The sequence below is a fragment of the Chrysemys picta genome, chromosome 2 (assembly GCF_011386835.1).
Source record: "Chrysemys picta bellii isolate R12L10 chromosome 2, ASM1138683v2, whole genome shotgun sequence".
Lineage (NCBI taxonomy): Eukaryota > Metazoa > Chordata > Testudines > Emydidae > Chrysemys > Chrysemys picta.
The window spans coordinates 176,940,071-176,961,505 of record NC_088792.1 but is presented as its reverse complement, the minus strand read 5'-3'; the positions used below and the strand labels follow the sequence as shown (position 1 = coordinate 176,961,505).

Sequence of the window (21,435 nt, the reverse complement as noted above, 5' to 3'; positions counted from 1 at the left end):
TTTAGTTTGTTTTGGCCTGGTTTGGTCCTTTAGCAAAACACAGGCTTACATGTGGGACCTCCTGTTGCTCTTTTAGGGCCAAAACCAGACTTGGCCAGTGCAGTGACATGGTAACCAGAGACCTGGACAGATACGTCTGATATGCTAAGAATCATACCCCAGCTGGGAGAGATGAGTCTAACTCAAAAGCGTTTTTCACAGAAACACTTAAAGGGTACATCTTTTTATTCAGGGCTATCTCCTTTTATTGACACCCCCACCCTCATCACAAGCATTTTAGAACTAATATTCTTCAAAAATAGTCACAAATGTGTTTTATAATTGGGAAAATTAGTTTTAGAGAGTTATAAGCAACTGAAAATGGTTTAATGGAAATACTCATACAGCCTTACTTACAGACACCACTAACATTTCAGCCATAATAGTATGCACATCTCCCTATCCATATTGTCCTTATACATTTGTCTTGTGCTGAATTTGTTAATCCATTGGACTGAATTTTTTTGCAGTTAATCTCGATGGATTACAACTGAAGTCATCATAATGTGCTGTGAAAAGCCATCATAGTCAACTAGTTTGGGTTTTGTTTGGGTTCTGTATTGGAACAGGCTGGGTTTGCTGCCTGTATCAGCTGCCGCTCATTTTTCAGACAGATTCATGTATATAAAACATACTTATACCATTTCAATTAAAGGTAATTATGTGCATGAAACAGCTTTTCACTGTACGTTTTATTTAAAACAAGAAAATTTGTCTGCAAAATGTTGCTGGTTTTTTTTTTTAAAAAGCTCCAGCTTAAAAAAAAAAAAAAAAAAAAAAAAAAAGACCAGCAGCTGCAGAGGTGGCTATTTTTAACTGTATGAAAATCATAGTTATTTTTCCAGCAAGTTGCTACAAAGGAAAATATGATGGATAGAATATGGAACACAGCTAAATGACAGAAAAATATTGACATGTCAGTTTGTCAGTCACCCACCCACCCACATTTAACCGAGACCTATACCCTGGAGAAGTGTTTGAGAACAGCCAGAAGTTTAAAAAAACCCAAGCAGATAATTGAACTGGAATGAACTTTTTTGTATACTGCAGTAAAAGCTCTGTTACCTGAATTTGTGTACTACACTAAAACCGGTTATCTAAATTCCATATACTGCCATTACAGTCCGTTTGATAACTGAAGATTCAGAGAAATGGGAGTCACTGAGATGTAAACTTGAGTTTATTAACTTCCCAGATAATAACTTTCTCTAGCAGAGTTTATAAACTCTGCAGCAGTACCCAGAAGAACTTATATGGTTAAAGCATCAGCTATTGTAAAGCAGTGTCGCTCCATTGAAGTCAATGTAGCTGCACATAGTGACACCAGCTGAGGCTCTAGCACATAAAAGCACCAGGTTTAGTTATTTTACCTCTTCAGTGCAGAACATTTCCTGCATAGAAAAAAACTGGGCTCAAGTCAGACCTTAGGGCACCCATCTGAATTTATGTTAATTGGTGTTCAGATGATCATGGTTTACCGGCATACTGTGTAACAGATTAATCAGAAAGCAATATGTTCAGTGCAGAAGAAAAATAACAGCTATTATATAGCGGGCATTAGAGAAGATGTGAAAATGTGGGAGAAAGATTAAACTTCACTATTTTCTAACTCTAGAAAGAATCATTTTGTTTTCTAGATGGAAGTTTGGGTTGGTCCTTTATTTTACTTGTATTGCCATAATGAAGAGGGCAGGATGTAGGGAAGACAGGCTTGGGACAAATACATCCTTGATGTAAATCTACTGAGCAATTATGTGAGAGAGATTAATTTGACCCCTTGCTTTTCAAATGGAAAAAGAACCTGATGTGGCATATAGGTGGTTTTCATACAATCAGAGCAACAAAGAAAGGCTTATCCTCTGTTGTAGTTTACTTAAATGCAACTGCTAATCTTGCTCATAAAATTGAGGCCAGTATTTTGAAACTTGGTGCCTATATCCATATTTAAGCAACCAAGCCTAATTTTCAGGGGTGTTGAGCACTCACAACTCCTATTTTACTTTAGTTTCATTTTTAGATTTAATTGGTTAGTGCAGGCACAGTTTATCTATGTTTATTTCCTTTAAAGAAGGAAATGATGTGTACATAAGACTCAGAAATGCCTCACCCTCTTTTGTGTGGAGCTAAATATACACTCTGAGCTGTCTCACGGGGACTAGCAGGTGCAGCATTATTGATTTATTTTAGAATGAGCTAACCAGTACAATGGAGAGAGAAGCTGTGTAAAGTGATCACCAACCTTGACTTTTTAGATAGATACTCAAATTTCTTTACAAATATATTAGAGCAGAATAGTCTTTTAATAAAACAGCTCTAATCTTGTGGCTAGTGGGGCTCTTCTGCAAGGATCTGTTGTTGCTGGGTGGAACAGAAGAATTCTGCTGATGATGATTCTGCATTGTGATGTGTTCCTGTGTCAGATTTTGCTGACTCATATAGGAGAAAGCATGATGCACAGACACAGAGCACAGTAACTGTTTTCCCCACCAACCTCGGTAAGTGCTCTTTTACTGTCTATCACTAGCTGGCATATAGCTTTAGCGTTAAAGAGAATTAACAGGGAAAACGAATACCACTGTAAACAAAATGTTAGGAGACAGATTCACTTAGGAGGGCATTTAAGCAAAACCTACTATCTGTGCTACATTGGCCTCTGTTTGAAGCTGATCAATCCTGCTAACTCTCCCATCACTATAAACGACACTGTATTTTTAAATGGGGGAAGTACTTACAATAGCCATTTACAACTGTATTCTGTTTAATTAGTCAGCACGCACAGTGCTGCAGGCATAGATCACTTTGCTTTAAAGATTTGAGAATGTTAATAGTACAGTATATCATTTTAATTATTATTGGATGAATGTTGTGTCTCAAAGAACATCAAATGCAAATCACAAGAAATGGCCTGAAGTGACCCAAGGGCTGTGCTTTATTAGAAAAGTAATAGTTCTGTTGCTTAAATATAAAGAGATTTTCTTTCTTCAAATGTCATTCTGCATTGGTTTTGTGTGGAAATTAAATCCTCTTGTTTCCACTTTGTTCACAGAATCATTCTGTAGTTCAGGCAGTAAATGGCTGAAAAGGTAGGTTTGATGTCCGGAGATGAAGAGGAGATGCAAAATAATGATGAAAAATATCCATTTCAAGCTTGTTACACCCTCACCACAGCAGACTGCTGCTCTGCAAATGATTTGCTTAGCAGCCCTAATGAAGAGAGGGAAAGATTGTCTATTTCATCTAGCAAGGCCACAGAGTGTAAAAAAACTCTCATTGAACAACAATTTATTACTCATAATAAGGCACAAAACATAGCCCCTGGGTTCACTGAATATCATTCAACAGATGCAAATATATCACTAGCTGGATCATCTTATCCTGAGGCAATCTGTACACTGAAGCCTGTAGCCATATCTTCTCCATGCCCAGAAAGCCTTCACTGTAACTGCAATAAGTATTCTGAAGAGTTACAGCCTGCAGGTGCTGCTAAAGAGTCTGAGGCCCCCCCAAATATCGCTTCCCTGCTAGTAAGTGGACTCAGCTGCTGTCACACATGGAGTTCCAGTACTGCGCTCACTTGGAATAACACAAAGGAAGATATGGTCCCTTGTAGCATTGGCCAAACTACGTGGATGAAGACCATGAAAGTAAAGGAGATCATAGAAAAGAGAAAACTGGAAGAAAAGGAGAGGTATCAACTCCAGGTAGCTATGTATCGGCGACTTCTGTTGCTGCGTTCAATTAGGAGTTTACATAAGCAGCTAGAGCAGCAGCAGGCCAGGTTGCAAGATTGCTATGGAACACTAATAAATACAAAGAAAGAAGTGTTGAAACACATTTGTTCCACCTCGGCCTCACCCTCCCCATAGTCATGTTGCTGCATGTAGAGAAGAGCTTTGTTATATCACTGGAGCTTACAGCAGGCTAGCATATGGCTTAGATGACACCATTATTAATAAAGGGGAAATGTACCACTGTACTAATGGCAAACGAAACATTTGGATATTTAAATGTTACTCCTACAAATGTATTTGGAAGAAACTTGAATAGTACTTTTCTCTATAAAAATCCAGAAAATCTACCCCTGCACATGCAAGCCCCAAAACATAAGACCTCCAGCCCAAAAATTCAAGGGATCTTTGGGACAAAGGTATTCAAGAAGAGAAAATGGAGAATCCAATTTTTCGCCTGGCCAGCATGATCAGATGTCATGTATCCTTCCTGCAGAAAATGTGATGCAGAAAATCTGCCAATTATATTGCTAAAATTTGAATAGAAATCTTGTTAGTTTAGCCTCAGAATATCCACCTTCTTGAAAGCTAGGACATTTACATAAAAAGTCATCATAATCTGGCATTATATATGCAGCCCAGACTGGCAGTGCCAGGGGAACATTAGAAGTATATACAATGACTGATGTGTTGCTAGGTTCTGGTGTCATGAGTAGCCACAAGTGCAGCATATTTTGTGCCTTAACTCTGTCATTAAAAGGGAGGTCAAAAAAGAATTAGATAATTTCATGGAGTATAGGTCCATCATTGACTATTAGCCAAGATGGGCAAGGATGGTGTCCCTAGCCTCTGTTACCAGCATTGGCATTGACCGCTGTCAAAAGACACCAATACTGGGCTAGATGGACCCTTGGTCTGACCCACTATGGTCGTTCTTATAAGGTTGTGACAGTTAGGTCCATCAGACATATAGGAAAGCCTAGGGCAACATTCCTCACACTGTGAGGCAGGGATCCCTGTGGGGAATGTGATGACCTTAAGGGAGCTACAAACAAGCTCAGGGACAATGAAAGAAAAACATAAATGTGTATGTTTTGAAATAAGCAAAATGAGCCCCCATTATTGAGTATTCATTACTAAATTGAGTAACTGGGACCGGCTTTTGTTGAGTCTGAAGCAGAAATTATCAAAAAGAAATACCAGAAATCAACAAGTTGCCTTGTCCAGTGTTTAAAATAACCTTCCAAAAGGCATAATTTCTTCCAGAAATATTGGCTCCTGATCATGCTACCTTCTTTCATCTCTAACCATTCCCTTTTATAAATGTTAAGTTTTGAGAACACAGAACTGTTTTTTTATTATTACTGCTACTAGTAGTATTTAGCATGAAGGGGAGAGATAATTGCCAGTAAAGCATATTATTATCCAGGTACACTATGGTTACACAGAGGCTGGGAAACTCCACAAGGTTTTCTGACACAGTCACTTATAAAGGGGGTCAAGGTTGTCTTCCAACCTCTGTGGAAGAAACAGCAAGTCTGATACTCAAAACCATTGGCTCCACCAATAGCTGCAGATATTTTGGGATAGGTGTGTGTGAATTCTATCTGAGAGCAGGCTGTGAAAATACAGTACATTCCAGAGCATAGGCTGGACTAATAGTTGCTGCCACTCTATATCTATTTATGGGGGTTGTGGCCCCCAGGATCTCCATAATAATCACGAGTCTGATGGCCATTCTTGTACCCTCTTTATACACAAATCTATGAAGAGCTGATGTGGAAACTTCCTTGGCAGCACACATCAGCAGTACCCCACACAGCCTCAGTCTAGGACTTTTGCAATATAGAAGGCTTTTAATGGGCCACAGCAGGGATTACTTTCATCCTGTATAATTTGGGATCTTAGTGTTAGTAGAGTGGTACTGTCTAGGGCTCGGAATACAGGACAGGAACAGGACAGGGAGTTCTAATCTCATTCTGCCACTAACTCTCTATGTAACCTTGGGGAAGTCACTCCTCATCTATGCTTCAGCCCTTTGAAATGGGAATATTTATCTTTGAATGCCTAGCACACCTTCTAGATATTCAGCACTTTCCTCAGTGGCCAGTTTACCTCAATGGCTGCTGAAATGTGCTGAAGTCCTGCATTTGCCTCAGCAGAGAGGACAGCAGTCTCTATTGCAATTCACTTGCTCTGCTGCAGTCACTAGAGCAGTGGTGGGCAACCTGCAGCCCACGGGCTGCATGCAGCCCGTCGGGGTAATCCGCTGGCCTGCATCGTTTCCTGCGGCTCCCATTGGCCGGGAACGGCCAATCATGGCCACTGGGAGCTGCGGGTGGCTGTGCAAATGTAAACAAACAGTCTGGCAGCCCACCAGCGGATTACTTTGATGGGCCGCGTGTGGCCCACGGGGCGCAGGTTACCCACCACTGCACTAGAGCAAAGGCTACGTTACTAAAGAAGCCTTAGTCATACTTTATTACAGTGCTGCTTTCCTAATGGAGCCCTTCCTTAAAACAGTATTAAATTGGTTTAAAAATTATCTATTTGAAGATGTCTAGCAAAACAACAACAGATAAACTCCTTGGTACACAACCCACAGTACACTATTAGGTAAATGTACTAAGTATCAAACTATTCAACTGTTTGGGGGCAGGGACTGTTTACCTTTGTGTTTGTGCAACACCTAACACAATGGTTCTTTGATCCTAATTGGGACCTTTGGATGCTTCTGTAATAAAAATATTAAATACAAAATAATAATGTAAAATAGATACTGTTTAATAGCTGGCAAGGAATTGAAGCTAAGCCTTACTTTGTGTGTGTGCACTTTTATCCACATATTGCCTTTATGAACACTCACAAAATAAACGTTAATCGAGTTATAACAAGAACCCTTGTTTTTGCAGCTACTTTCCATATGACCATCCCTTGCTGTGATTCTAATTTGTGGCTTCTAATGATTAGCGCTGGATGAATCAATTCAGATCAAATAAGAACTAATTCAACCATTCTCCGGAATTGGAACTGAATCTTTTTCTAATGTTGGAAAATGTGGCTAAATGTTTAGCTTCCCCTCCCCTGCCATATATATTTGCAATTTTAGCTGGGAGAGGAAATGCCAAAATACCATGAGAAATTATTCTTGGTGTATTTTCAGCCTGACTAGGGAAGGGACGGACTAGAGATCTCATGAGATGCTGTCTTTGCAAGATTTTCACTTCGCTTGTGTATTCAAGAGAGTTTGCACGAATTTCAAAAAATAGCTGAACTTCGCCATGCTTTTAGCACTAATACCAGATGCAAACATGAACTGCTGAAATTTCATCTATCCGTTATTCTGCTATGACCTAGGGGGTGTCATTCCCAGCTCATGTACACATACCTGAGCTAGCACGAGGATAAATAGCAGTGTAGGCACCAGTCACTTAGGCTGCGGCAGCAGGGGCATGACATAGCTGTGTCGTGTACAAACCCTCCTGAACCCTAGGGGTATGTATGTATTCAGCATGGCTAAGCCATGCAGTCTCTAGCTGTGCTACCCTGGCTATGCTACTAGTTATACTCACACTAGTTCTCAGAATGCAAGCTGTGACTAATGCCCCTGCATAGATGTAGCCATAGTTCTCAGTAAACTGGAGTATAAATCTACCCCTCACTCGCCTGCCGCACACTGTATCTGTCTGGACCCTGCTGCCATGCACTAAAATTTCTCTACTGCACTTTAATGTACACCCTCTTCAAAGTGGGGTGGCTGCTGCTCAGTAATAATAAAAAATAACAAAATATCCAACTTCAGTAGTTCCTGAATTTTTTCCATCCTATTTGGGCTGTTGGTGTCATTCGTGGTGAGTTTCGAATGAAAATGCCCCTGGCGTACGTTTTGATTACTACTGCTGAAAATAATCCAGGGAACAAACAGCATCCAAGAAACGAGAAAGGCAGACGGGATGCTGGAGGGTAGGGTAGGGTGAGAAAAGAGAGTTCCACAGTTGATTATATATGAAATTTTTCACAAAGCAGAAGTCTAGGATCATTGGGCTAAAATGTGTTCTGAGGAGTCTTGTGTACTTGCAAATATGGGATACAATACACATTTATGGTGCTGTATAAGTAATAAATATATTGTTGGTTAAATTCACAAGGCCCTCTGTACTGCTTGCTCCACTTAAGCCTTCCATTGAGTGCTTTAGCTTAATCCAAAGCCTGCTGAAGTCACCAGTCTCCCATTGACTTCAATGAGCTCTGGACCAGGACTTTCAAGGGGAGCGTTGGGCCTTGTTCAGGTCCCCTCTGAACTGTGATGAATTTTCCCCATAAGAGCAACTTTCCTCCTGCCCCTGCAACTAGTTATGAATCCATTAGTTTTACCAAAAGAGGTAGATTCCTGCCATCATACCAACACTCAGAACATTTCATTATTATTAGGTTTTTTTTAGGAGAACTTGTCTCGGGGAGAATAGCCCCATGTAAGTGTTTCTAAAGGGATTACTAAAACATCATGGAAATAACAATAGATTCTGAAGTTGAATCTCAGAAGTAAAACCCTTATTATCTGGAAAGAAGTTTCCCTGAGTGTACTGACCATCTGCTTAAAGAATTATAGGAAGGTCCCATCTGTGATGATTTGTAGATGTAGAATGTTGAGTCTGAATCCGCTGCCCAAAGTGACTTATGTGTGTGTGTGAGAGAGAGGGAAGGAATTGTTGACAGTCTCAATAAAAGTTACATTTTTTCCTTTGGTGGGTGGGGGTAGAGGAGAAGGGGAGTGTGTGACCATTCATCACAGCTCCAGGCTCATTAGTAACCAGGAACTTTCTACTCTAAATGACAAAGAGGTTCACTGTCGCCAAAGAGAAATTGCTGCTGACCTTAGACCCCTTTTTGGAAAGTAAAATAATGGAGCACAGGAGCAGGGTTTGATATTTGACCGAATCCTACACAATTATCATGCATGTGTATATAATAAAATTAATTCTGTGTCTCTGCATTGTAGCCTGCGGCAAGCAGTGTACAATCAGTTTTGTATGTATAATAGATCACAGAGTTGTTCATGAATAATACAAATGCATTGAGCAGATACTAGTGAGTGAGGATGTTTGTCTTTGCATGGAATCGAAGTGAACATGTAATATTGTGATAATATATATTTGATGAATTCAGGTCCGACTTGCCTTTGCCATAGCCTGCTAATTCCCCGACAAGGGTTGCCACAATAATTGAGTTTCCAATAACATTATGATTATTTCCACATGATAATTTAATTGTAGGTATTTTTTAATATTGTAATATTGTAGATTTGTGATTATTATGCATTTGCATGCAGATTTTCATGGTGACTCGGAGCACATCCCCACATTTATAACTTAATTTCCCGTATTATTGCATATGTATTTTGGGATGAACTCATTAATGCAAAGTTAAAAAAAATAGTAGGTCTTTTTAGTCATTCTGCTTTTATTATAAATGGCTGAAAGCCTTGCTCATTTTTTAGACCAGTCTGTAGACTACAGTGAATAAACAAAAGACAACTTTAATTCATGGATGGATTCATTTAAAATAATAATGTAATTACAAATTGTGGCAGATTTGTCCAACATAATTGGGATGCAAGCTGGCACAAATTGTTCTTTACAGGAAACAAAACGTGTTTAGATGAACCACTAACCTTACTATGTGTCGTTTTTTCTGCTATATAAGGAGATAGCAAAGTGATATAGGATTCAAACAGCACCATTCACAGTGGGAATAGAACTGTGTTTACACGCCATTGATGCTAGTAGAGTTCTAGTATAGGGAATCTCTCTAGTGTGGAGAGGGTTGGGTTGTTTGCCTGAGAAGAATGTACAAAATGAATTAGGAAATTAGGAACTAGTTGAAAAGGGAAGTCAGATGTTTCTCAGAAATAAACTCTGCCCTAGCTGACGAGGAAAACCATTCTTACAACATCCCAGTTTAAAAACACAAGCTCTGCTCTAAAGGTGGACAGAGTCTTGCTGTCTGAAGAAGAGAAGGGAAAATATTTTTAAATAGATGGTTCTGTTTTGAAAAAGGACTCTGGAAGAATGTTATTGTGGGAATATACATTCATTGTGTCTCTCTCTGATTTCTGTATCAATTTACAATCAGCAAGTAAAATGTGATACTTTTTAACTCCTGATTCTGCAAACTCAACCCGGGATCTGCATGAGGATTAAATTTTTTATCTCCTACAAATTAGACTCTAGTTGACACATATGCAACCTCATTTCTACTGGGAGAAGAGCACCTTCAAAACTTATTTTTGTCACTGAAGTGAGCAGCTATGACTCCACATATACACAGGGAGCAGATCTGGTGAGTAAAAGGTTCCATTTATAAATCATCAGTTTTCAGTTTGAACACATTCTGTTCTATCTCACAGCTTGTGCAACCCATTTTGCACCAAATCCTTGGTAGATAAAGCGGCAAGCCAAAAACACATTTGGCCACTGAGGCTATTGAAACCAGAAAAAGTTCACAAAGCACAAAGGTAATTCCATCATGTGAGCATTTGAGATGTATACTATTTGTCCTCTGTGTTCTCTGACCACAGAACTCTTATTGAAGTCAATGATAGTTCAACACACAGGACATGGAAGACTGGGCCCAGAGTCATTACATCCTCATGATAGGACCACCAGCTAAAAATTAAGGACCTATTCCATTACCTATTGAATGGTAATGGAACAATCAATGGGAGTCCTTCCACTGACTTCTATGGGCCCTAATTGACCCAAGTAATTTTGGTTTATAAAGACCAACATAGCTATAACTCCCCCTCTGCTCTGCCCCCCCTGCAAAAACCTCAGCATAAGAGAACATCTTAGTCTCAGTCAATCCTATGTGCAACAAATGCCACACTATTCAATCACATCAAGAACTCAATAGAGAACATTATTTTGTACACAAGATAAACAATATATTAATTATTTTCATGGTAACCTTTTTAAAAAGTCCATGAAACCTATTCCTCATGAGTGTATTCTTAAAAATAAAATTGCAGGCAAGCTTGTGTTCATCCATGTCCCAACTTCTATAGCCTCTACTGCTTAAAAATGGTGTCACTTGGAGCCCTCAGTTGCCACTTTCATCCCGAGAAAGGAATATTGACCCAATTTTGCAAGTTCTCTACGTCACTCATTTTAGTGGAAAGACATGCTACAGAGGCAGTTCATAGCCCCTGCATTGAAGAAGTGCTTCTTGTCCCTCAACAGTCCTGGATAATTCAAAACTGTTGCTAGGCCTCCAAAAGACTCCTAGCCAGTCTTCCATGGACAAAACAATGATTGACTTTATAAAGGATCCATGAATATTGCATGCTTGAATTAATTTTTTTTCTCATGTAGGACAGCATAAAAAGGGGTGAAAACCGAGCATTCTTCAAGGCCTCAGCAGATATAGACTTACCACAACCCCTGCCTTATTGGAAAAAGGCTGGCAGAATTTACAAAAAAAATTGACTAATTTCTTCATCAAAGAGACTGGTGCTGTGTCTCCTGGGAGATCAGTGCTGTCACCTCACAAGTCATCAGTGTGCCAAATGGTTAAAACACTCAGTTTGAGAGCATACATGGTGATATGCTTCAGATCCAAAAACGCATATTATGTGTACATTTTGTTATATATAAGGATGCCACTGAAAAGGTAATGAATCTGTTAAGGGATGTCTGGGTGCCTAAAAAGAAGTTATTTTTTCTTATACCAACAAGAAAGAAAGAGAGAATTTCAGAAAAGCAGTCTAAATAAAATAATTTCAGTGTACAAAGCAATCACCTGTCAGAAAAACAGATCTAAAACACGAGGTCTTCTGTGTACCATATGTACTTCAGACTGGACCATTTCCTTGGTAAAGGAATAGACCTGGTCAAAAAGCTTTCAAAAATAGTGACATAAAAAGCTTAAACCTGACACAAAATTACATCTAAGAATAATGGGAAAAAATTATTAAAAATAGTGGATTTGCCGTGCAAAATTTAACAATTCCTGCTGATAGATAAGATGTTGAGGGACAGAAGTGAAATTGGATACCAGACTTGTTTTTCAGCAAACATCATTTTTATGACAAAATAGTCAGTACATTTAAAAGGTTACCATTAGATGTGCAAAATTACCAAAGGGAAAAAAAAGTGAAAAGCAAATTGAAATTTTAGTCTTTTTTCATTTTCATATGAACTTGAAAAGGTCCATTTCCCCTTCTCCATCCTCTAAAACTCAGATACACACATTTTTCAGTTCTAAATGGCTCAAAAAATTTTGGGGCTTGTTTTGAAACAGAGATGATGTTACACTGAAAACTTGTGGAAACGTGTGTTTTTCAGATGTTTCAGATGCAAAAGCAGCTATTTTATTAATAGTAAAATTTAGGGATGTGAAATCACAGATAACAAGCTGGCAGAATTTCTGGTGCAAATACATATTAGGTGATCTCACAGTACAAAATTCAATGAGTAATACTTTTCATATTATTTAATTACAAAAGCAAAAACTCAGTGGGGGAGGGAAAGAATGGCACAGTTCTAGCTGCTACTATCTCGTTATTGGCTATCAATCACTGTCAGTTAATTATCATTAACATGGTCCTTGTGGGAATCAGGGATTCAGTGACTTTCATTAAAAACAAAGAAACTAAAAAAACATGGCTTTTTTTTCATTTGGGGGTTTTTGGATGCAAGGATATAGTTTTGAGGTTGGCAAATCTTTAGATTAACAATTGCACTAGAAATTTGGGAGCTACCAAGTTAAAATCGGGACTGCATGGGAAGCTCAGAGAAAAGACATGCTCTTATAAATGAAACTAGTGGTTTGTCTTGGGGAGCATAGGGATTTTGTGATTTCTCTTCGGTTTGGAAAAAAGCAGCATTGCCAGCATTCAAAAATCACGAGTCAGACCCCGCCAAATCATGACATTCTTAAAATAATACAATTTGGATTTTCTTTTTATTTACTTTCTGCATTTTGAGATGCTCCAGTTTGCATATTCAAGCTTTTTTTCCACAACCACAAGGCTAGAAACTTCATTTTTTAAAACAATGAAAGCTGAGAGTCTTATGAAATCACATGACTCAAAAAGTTGGTGCATGAAAAAAACTCCATCTATCATGAGATGCATCATAAAATTGGGAAAACTGGCAATGCTGAAAAAGGCAGAGCCTACTAACTGGTTTAAGAGGTGTTTGCACAGTGTTGCTGCTACTGATGTCTTAGTGGAGGCTGAAGCATGAAAGCAAAACTCCGAAGAGGCAGCAGCTGTTCTTTCGCTCCAGTGTCCCTTCCTGTCCTGTGCTGCTTTAGACTGTTATAAACTCTTCTGGTTTAGAGGTTTGTTGATAGCTTTGTGAACCTGTATGAACCTGGTCATGTATGGATTGGTATCAAAATCATGCACAATGCATGCTTTTGATGTAAAACAACATACTACTCAGTTTTGACCGAGTCCATTTGTGACTGCTCCAACTTGAACCTCCAGTCCCTCATGACCAGGCCCTATACCAGGGGCGGCCCAGAGGGCTGCATTGGGTTTTGTAAATTGTATGGAGGGCCGGTTAGGAGAGGGGGGGGTCATGGTCCGGCCCCCACCTCCTATCTGCCTCCCCCCGGGACTCCTGCCCCATCCAATCTCCCCCTCCCCCTATTCCCTGACGGCCCCTCTGGGACCCCTGCCCATCCACACACCCCCGCTCCCTGTCCCCTGACCGCTCCCAGATCCCTGCTGCCCCATCCAACCCTCCCTCCTTCCTGACTGCCCCCCCGGGACCCCTGCCCCCATTCAACCCCCTGTTTCCCCCCGACCATCCTGACCCCTATCCACATCCCTGCCCTTGACCAACACCCCGAATTCTCCTGCCCTCTATCCAACCCTCCCTGCTCCCTGCCCCCTTACTGTGTGGGCCACGCTGCCGCCGCCGCCGCCACCACACAGCACAGACCACCGGGTCAGGCCGGGCTCTATAGCTGCGCTGCCCCAGGAGCTCACAGCCCTGCCACCCAGAGCATTGTGCCGGCAGCAGAGCGAGCGAGCGAGCTGAGGCTGCGGGGGAGGGGGGGCAGCAGGAGAGGGGCCTGGGGTAGCATCCGGGGCCGGGAGCTCAGGGTCCGGGCAGGACGGTCCCGCAGGCCGGATGTGGCCCGCAGGCCGTAGTTTGCCCATTTCTGCCCTATACAGATCAAGGCTGAAGAAATTGTTTGAATGAACCCTTGTGAATTTTGTTCACCTCTAGTTAATAGTTTCTTTCTGATAAACTTCTTCAGTAAATACTTTTTTTTTGCTAAAGTCAGCTCCCTTGTTAACCATGCTTTATCACAAATGATGGTAAACTGACTCATAAACAATAATAATTAATTGTAAAATCTTAAGTGTCTGTCCCCAAAGGCCTCTATTCAGCATAATAATGCTAATACTAATTACATAATAAAATCAACTAAAAAGTGAATTAACCACACATTTGCCAGTTGACCAAATAAACTCAAGAACAGGAGTAGCATAAATGCAAACATTCCATCCTCAGTGTAGAACAAACTAAAAGTCCCATAAATGGTATAAACTTAAAATGAAAAACAGTACTTGGGCATTGGCTGGAAAGATGGCAATAATGTGTGTGGTTTGGGAAGAATATTCTAGTTACTAAACTCCCTGTATGGGTCACCATTATCTACCTATACAATAATAACTATGTGGGTGAAACCAGACAATCACTATGCTCTCAAATGAACTCACTCAGAAAAATAATAGAAGACAGAAACACCAAGCTATCACTCCATATCTGATCTTTTAATTCTAATCCTCAAAGGAAAGCTGCACAATATTTTCAAAAGACGAACCTAGGAACTTAAATTCATAACTCTGCTAGACACCAAGAACCATGGACTTAACAGGGACACTAGTTTTATGGCTCATTACAATAATTTGTAACACATCACCAGGGCCATCCCTAGGGGGATGCGGGGCCTGGGGCGGAAGTGACGGATTCGTCTCTTCCAGGGCCGACCATGCTGACCAATTGCACTGGTCTGCGGGGCCCCCCAAAGCGCGGGGCCCGGAGCCGTCATCCCGATTCACCCTACCCAAGGGACAGCTCTGCCCATCACACTGCTTGCTACCCTTAATTGCCTACTTCAAACCCTTTATGCATAATAATCTAATCCCCATTTGCGCACTTCAAGTGACCACCTCCAACATGCATAACCCCTTCTCTTAACAATCTATCCCAACTTGTAGTTAGCTCAGACATTCTGCTTCCTTCCTCAGACCTGAAGAAGAGCTCTATGTAGTTTGAAAGCTTGTACCTTCCACCAACAGAAGTTGGTCCAATAAGAGATATTACCTCACCTACTTTGTCTCTCTCACATCCTGAGACCAACACAGCTACAACAAGGCTGAAAACAATTATCTATCTGGGTATTTACATCGGGATTTGACTGCCTCACAACCATTAATGGATTTTATCATCGCAACGTCCCTGTGAGGTAAGGAAGTACTATTATCCCCGTTTCACACACGGGGAACTGAGACACAGAATAGATTAATTGACATGCCCAAAGTCATACGGGAAGTTTGTGGCTGAGTCACGAGTTGAACATAGATTTTTTGAGTTGCAGCCTGGTTCTATAGCTACTAAACCAACCTTCCTAATCTTGGGATGCTGAGGTCAAAGTGAAATTCTTCATACCTTAAAACAACTGCAAGGAAGACTGATCTTTCAGCTTTGGTTTTGTTTGTGAGATACTAATGTCTTTATATAAATGCTAGTACAGTATGAGGAAATGCTCACTTGCTTCTTTGCCTTTTTCAGTGTGGCCAATCGGGGCCTGACCCAAAGTCTATTGAAACCAATGAGAGACTTTCCAGTGACTGTAATGGGCTTTGGATCAGGCCCTGAGTTTAAAATTCTACCTTCCAATCGGTCTTTATGTGGCTGCTCTATCATCTACTTAGTTTCTTCATTCTAATTTGGCTGTGCTAAGGTAAGGAAGAGGTTCCACCACTACTTGATGAGTTCCTAACGGTCAGCTCACTGTTAGCAAATCTGTAAACTACCAGGGGAAGGAATCAGGCCACAACAAAAAGGGACAGTGCATCCTGAAAGAAAACTAAGAAGGAAACCCTAACCTCTCCTCATTTACATATGGTGACATTTTGCAGAAATATTGTAACATTAGCAGTGGCATAATGAAATTCTGCCTATCAGCCATGGAAGGAATAATGTTACTGTAAAGGTAACCTGTCCACAGTTTGTTATCAAGAAAATATTCATGCCAAGGAACATACATTTAGCAAGAAGTGTTAAGAACAGTATTTTTCCTTTATTTTTTTCCCCTCCTGGGCTATCCATCTTCCCCTACAGATTTACTGCATGATCACTCCCTTTACATGCTAATTATGTGCAGCTCTGGTGAATTTGTTAGTAGTGACACTTCAGGGACCCAGTGGGACTGCAACTCATTATGTGGCAATGTCCAGATATATCAGATATTATTAGCTGTCATTAATCTGCTGTGGAAACATTGAGTGCACAGCCAGAAAGAGACCAGGAAATAGAGTAAGAATGAAGTCTGGAACTGCCCTGGCCCCCAAAAGGTCAAAGGGGAAATCAGCAGGGGAGAGGACTACACCTTCAAATGGCCAACACTTGCTAGCAGACTTTTAACCCATTACCAGCCAAGATTTTTCCAGAGGTAGGAGAAATAAGGGGGGAAAAATCATAGTATATTTTACACCGTTATGAATCTGTTTTACTGAAGGAAATTACTACTTTGAGTATATTATGTAGAGCTGCATCTCAGCAATGGAGAAACACAGACAAAAAGGTAATCTCCGTCTTAGTATGGGTGGAGTGGAGGCAATGTGCTTTTGAAGTTGCCCCATAGAGTTGTGCATTTGTAACCGAAAGCTGAATTAGCCCCATTCTGTGTTTGATGTCATGATTTATAGCTTCTGGAAGCAAGTCTAATCCTTCAGAAATCAGAAGCTTGTTCTTGCATGTTTTTGTCCCAGTCCCGCAACTACCTCAGCATAGGCACAGGGGTCTGCCTGCATGCAGTCAATTGCTAGACCAGGGCCCTAGTCCTTACAGGCACCTATCATGCAGTTTTAAAAAAATGATCAGCGGATTTGCTGAATCCTTGGCATAAATTATACTTAATGGGCACTGCCAAATTTTGTGTTTAGTTGCACCCAAGTGACCTCACTGATATCAGTAAGATTGCACAAGTGCAACTGAACAAGAATTTAATCTCCCAAGTATCTTTAACAATGGTGATATGAATGGCCAAATCCCTTCTCTACACATCACTGGACACTACACAGCCTGAAAATACAGGTAATGTTTACTTAACAACAGGATGGATAGGAAGGTACAACTCTGGGAGAACCAGAAGTTTTATAAAAGAAAAGGGAGAGTTTTTCTTTTATTATTGGGGTTATAGACCCATATCCTCCCTCATCTGGAAGACCCGTTGAAGTCATTAGGAATTTTATGTAAAAATTGATGGCAGGATATGGCCTTATAATTGCTCCATGAATCACAGCTTTTAATTGTTAACAGGTGTATTGATTGTTTTGGAAAGGAGGGTGTGAACTTCTCCAGATAATCACTTTGAAGTCTGAACCTCCCTCTGCCCATTTCAAAGTGGATTGTCAACCTGTGTTTCCTGGATGACCTGGGAAAGCAGCAATTTTTCACTAGTTAAAATGATCTAATCTGATGTTTCTCAACCTTTTTTTCATGCTACAGTCAAACACATGATCTAATCTTAACCTGATGATGATGGAAAGCTGGCCAGTTCCCTTGTTTATGGTGCTTCTTTAGGTTATGGGGACAACTCTCACTCAGCTGTAAAACATTATGGGCTAAAATTGTATATTGACTTCAATTCTGTGCAACACCATGGAAGAGAAAATAAAATCAGTGTTTGGTCAAATGACCGTTGTTACTTCTTTTCAAAAGAATGTTCATTTGTGGCCTTAAGTTCCAGAAAAAGTGTTAGAAACACTTGAGGTGGAAATGAGTGGTCTGGGGGGAAAGGCTTATACAGATAGCTGTGAAGAAGATGGTAAGATGGTAAGTAATAGTAAATAATCATATGGCAGTTAGCGTCAAAGGTTCAAGACCAGTAATCAAACATGTTTGTTTACATATTTATCTGAATGCATCATAATATGAAAAAGATATTAGATTATTTCTAATGATTTTAATGTGAAAGAGAGTAACCCAAAATTGTATTACAGGTGGAATACATTCATTACAACAGTCATAGTACTCGATCTTTCTCTAGCTTTCATAGATAACCACAGAGGGGATTTCTTCTTATAAACAGATGTCACAATCTGGCCCAATAAAATATATTGAATAAATAAAGATACTTAGATTTTGTTTCTTTTCATGGAAAGAAACCAAGCTTTGTTTTTCTATTTTGAATGTTTTCAACACAAAAAAGCTGAATGATATATTAGTGAGAAGGTAGGAGGAATAGTTTGTTTATTATAGAAAAACTGCAGACAGCCAACTTGACACTGATATTAACCAATTATGGTGACTTAGCAGTAGGGCTTGCATAGTTTTCTGAAGGGAATCTGGTGCTCCTTTTGAATGCTTTGTTTTCATTATTATGACCCTGATCCTGCAAATACATAATTTCAAGGATGAGAATAAGTATGTGAGTAATCCCATTGAGACTAGTGGGACTATTAATAGATATAAACTACACAAGAAACTTACAGTGGTGGTCCTTAATAAGATAAATATGTCCCAACAGTTACCATACAGTGGCAGCTGAGAGGTTGTGTGTGTTCCCTATCCTGTTGAAATACTGTGTGGTAAGTGTTGTCAAATTCTAGTTCTGCATTAATACAAACTTTAATTGCCAGAAATATGGCTCAGCTACTTCTGAGGAAAAACTAAGAACAAGTCTTAGATGTTCAATCACTAGTTTCTGTCAAAAACAGAAGCGATGTGCTGCACACAGCTAACAGCAATCATGTCCTAATGGATAAACCAACTCCTTCAGGTATGAGTAAATTTTTTCATTTCTGAATCAGAAGCTGATTCTCAGCATGAACGTCCAGACTTGAGCTAGAAATAGGCTTTTTTTCCTTTTTCTTTTTTACACTGGTCTACCCTGAAAAAGCCAACTCGGGTTGTATAGAGTGTGTGAGCAATTTGAACAGAGTTGTAATTATGAACATTAAGGGGGAAAAGGCAGTCTCTGAGATGAAACAAATGTTCTTACTAGGGAAGATACTTTGTGTATGTGTGTGTGAGGCTAATAGGTGAATATTTGCTATCTCTGGTCTCCTTTGATAAGTTTTAGGAGTATGACATCAGGATCTGATTCCCCAAAATTCATTACTTTTCCACTGCTGCTCATGATTGCAAATAATAAGGCCCTAGCACAGCTCCATTTTTATGACCTCACACAACCTTTTGTGGCATGGGACAAGTGCTATAAGTTATACAACCCAATTTAAAGAGTCAAGTAATCAATATTTAGTGGGTGTGTGATGGGAGAAAGAGGAGGACAGAGGTGCTGAGAATATTTGGTTTTGTTCTGTCAGGACAACCATATCTGAAGGGCTAATCATCCAGTTATGTCTCTGTTTTTCTTAAGATGTAATGTACAGAACAAAAGGGATTTTGAAAGTGGGTGGGAGAAGTTGCAAAGAACTAAACCTTTAGGCATGCACAACTTGAGTGAATATTGTCAACAACTATTGCAGCGAAAAAGGCAAATGGTGATCTGATTGGACCATCCGTGCAAAACTTGCTCTCTATGGGCTAGATTCTACTACCTTGACTCCCAAAAGCGAGATGAGTGAGGGTGGAAGAATCTAGTCCTCCTCTTCCATTTTATTTAAATAATTGAATAATATTAATTGGACCAGAGAAAACATGAGGCTCAAACTGTAGGCCTGTGGTTAGGACACTCACTTGAGAGCTGGGAGATGCCTGTTCCCCCTCATCAGGTACAATGGGTGGACCTAAACTAGGAACTTGTACATCCTGGGTGAGTACCCTAACCATTGTGCTAAACGTTAGAAGGGAGGCATCCTCCTTCCCCTGTTTTTTTTTTTTTTTCAAATGAAGTTAGGTGGCCTCTGAGCATCCCTACCAGACCAAACCTTGCAGGCAAGATTGGTGCTCCTGCATCTATCTTCTCCAAGTTTGTGGATTGCACTGGGGCTTAGGTGTGAGCTCAGTGTCTGAGCACCTAGAGTGTGGCAGGAGTGTGCATGCCCAGGGGCAAAAATTTAGGCGCCTTTGGAACTTTTACATCAAAAATGTAGGTGCTGAGTGAAGTCTTTGCCCCAAAGAACCAGCAATCTATATATACAAGACAGCTAAAGGAGGGGAGGAGAAATAGAAGCACAAAGAGATGAAATGACTTGCCCAAGGCTCAGACATTTGAGAGATCAAGTTTAATTGTCACAAATGTTTACAGAAACCAAGTTACATATGGTCATGTGCCTTTGAGAGTATTCATGCTGGAAGTGCTTGCATGCATATTCTGTCAAGGAATGGAAACAATTTCACATAATATTGCTGACCAATCACAACAAAAGAACATAGCTCAAATTTCTAATGTGCCACAAACTGGATCACCATAAACCCATTTTTAATATTGGTTGCCTCAAAAATTTAGTATTGACATTAATCTGCCCTGAACATGAGAAAGAAAGCTACATTAATTGAATAAATTAGATTTGGGGAAATTATTCACTTACCTTTTCATATAGGGAAATGTCATCCAGTACCAAAATGTAGCCACCTCTGGGAAAGAGCATGGCAGCTCTTTAACAGCTGTTTTTAAAAATAAATGAATTTGTGCTCGCAGCTTTTGAACGTCATTCTGTACAACACTGTAGAACCAGAATGAAGGGCTGCATCTGGGTACAAAAACAAAGCTTTCATAAATAAACCTTAAGTGGGTTTCTACTGCCCAGGTGAAATACTGGCCCAATTGGCAAAACACCCATGATGTCATTGATTTCAACAGAGCCAGGATTTCACTCCCTGAGCCTTATCCAAACCCAGCAACAATAGCACTGTGTTAAAAGAATGCTGCTTCACAAGCATGCATTGATTTTTCTTTCTCTCCCTTCTGTTTAAAAACTGTTCTTCCTTATAACTTCCCGTGAATTTGCTCCATAATATTAAAACTGTGTTTATTTCTATATCTTGCTAGAGAGCTGTTTAAGCAGACCAGTATGATTACTTCCATCCACAGACTACGTTTGAGTCAAGTGGATTTGCCACAGAGCACTTGCCCATTAGCAGTCTATTTCTGAGTCTGCTTTAAAACCTGCGTATGGTTATGCTCAGGTAAAAGCACATAAGGTCAGTTTGGCAGAGGAGAGGCAAGCACTTTAACATAAGGTTTTTCATTCTGTGCAAGCAGCTAATAAAAATGCCCACAGGTGTTGAGAATTACCCTTCTCTTGGAGATTTCTTTACAGTCTGAACCTAATCTAGGCAAAAGCTTTGGCACCGATATCTGGCACATTAATTAAATGGCTGTTTTTCAGGCCTTATGCTGAAACTTTGATTAACCACTTCTGTGCACAAGAACCAAGCCACTCATAGGTAGGCATATCAATTTTGTAGGTCTGCAACTGCTAGAGTTAACCTCCTGGCATTCCCTATTATCTGAA

At 40.1% G+C, this 21,435-nt stretch overlaps 1 long non-coding RNA gene across 2 annotated transcripts in view; it reads right to left on the bottom strand.

Annotated features, from left to right (window-relative positions):
- LOC135981628 (uncharacterized) overlaps positions 1-21,120 on the bottom strand; it is a 39,136-nt gene extending 18,016 nt beyond the window's left edge. For both annotated transcript variants that reach the window (XR_010598746.1, XR_010598745.1), the window contains exon 1: positions 20,509-21,120. This is a non-coding gene — a long non-coding RNA (uncharacterized LOC135981628). The remainder of the gene's footprint in view (positions 1-20,508) is intronic.
- Positions 21,121-21,435: the final 315 nt, after the last annotated feature.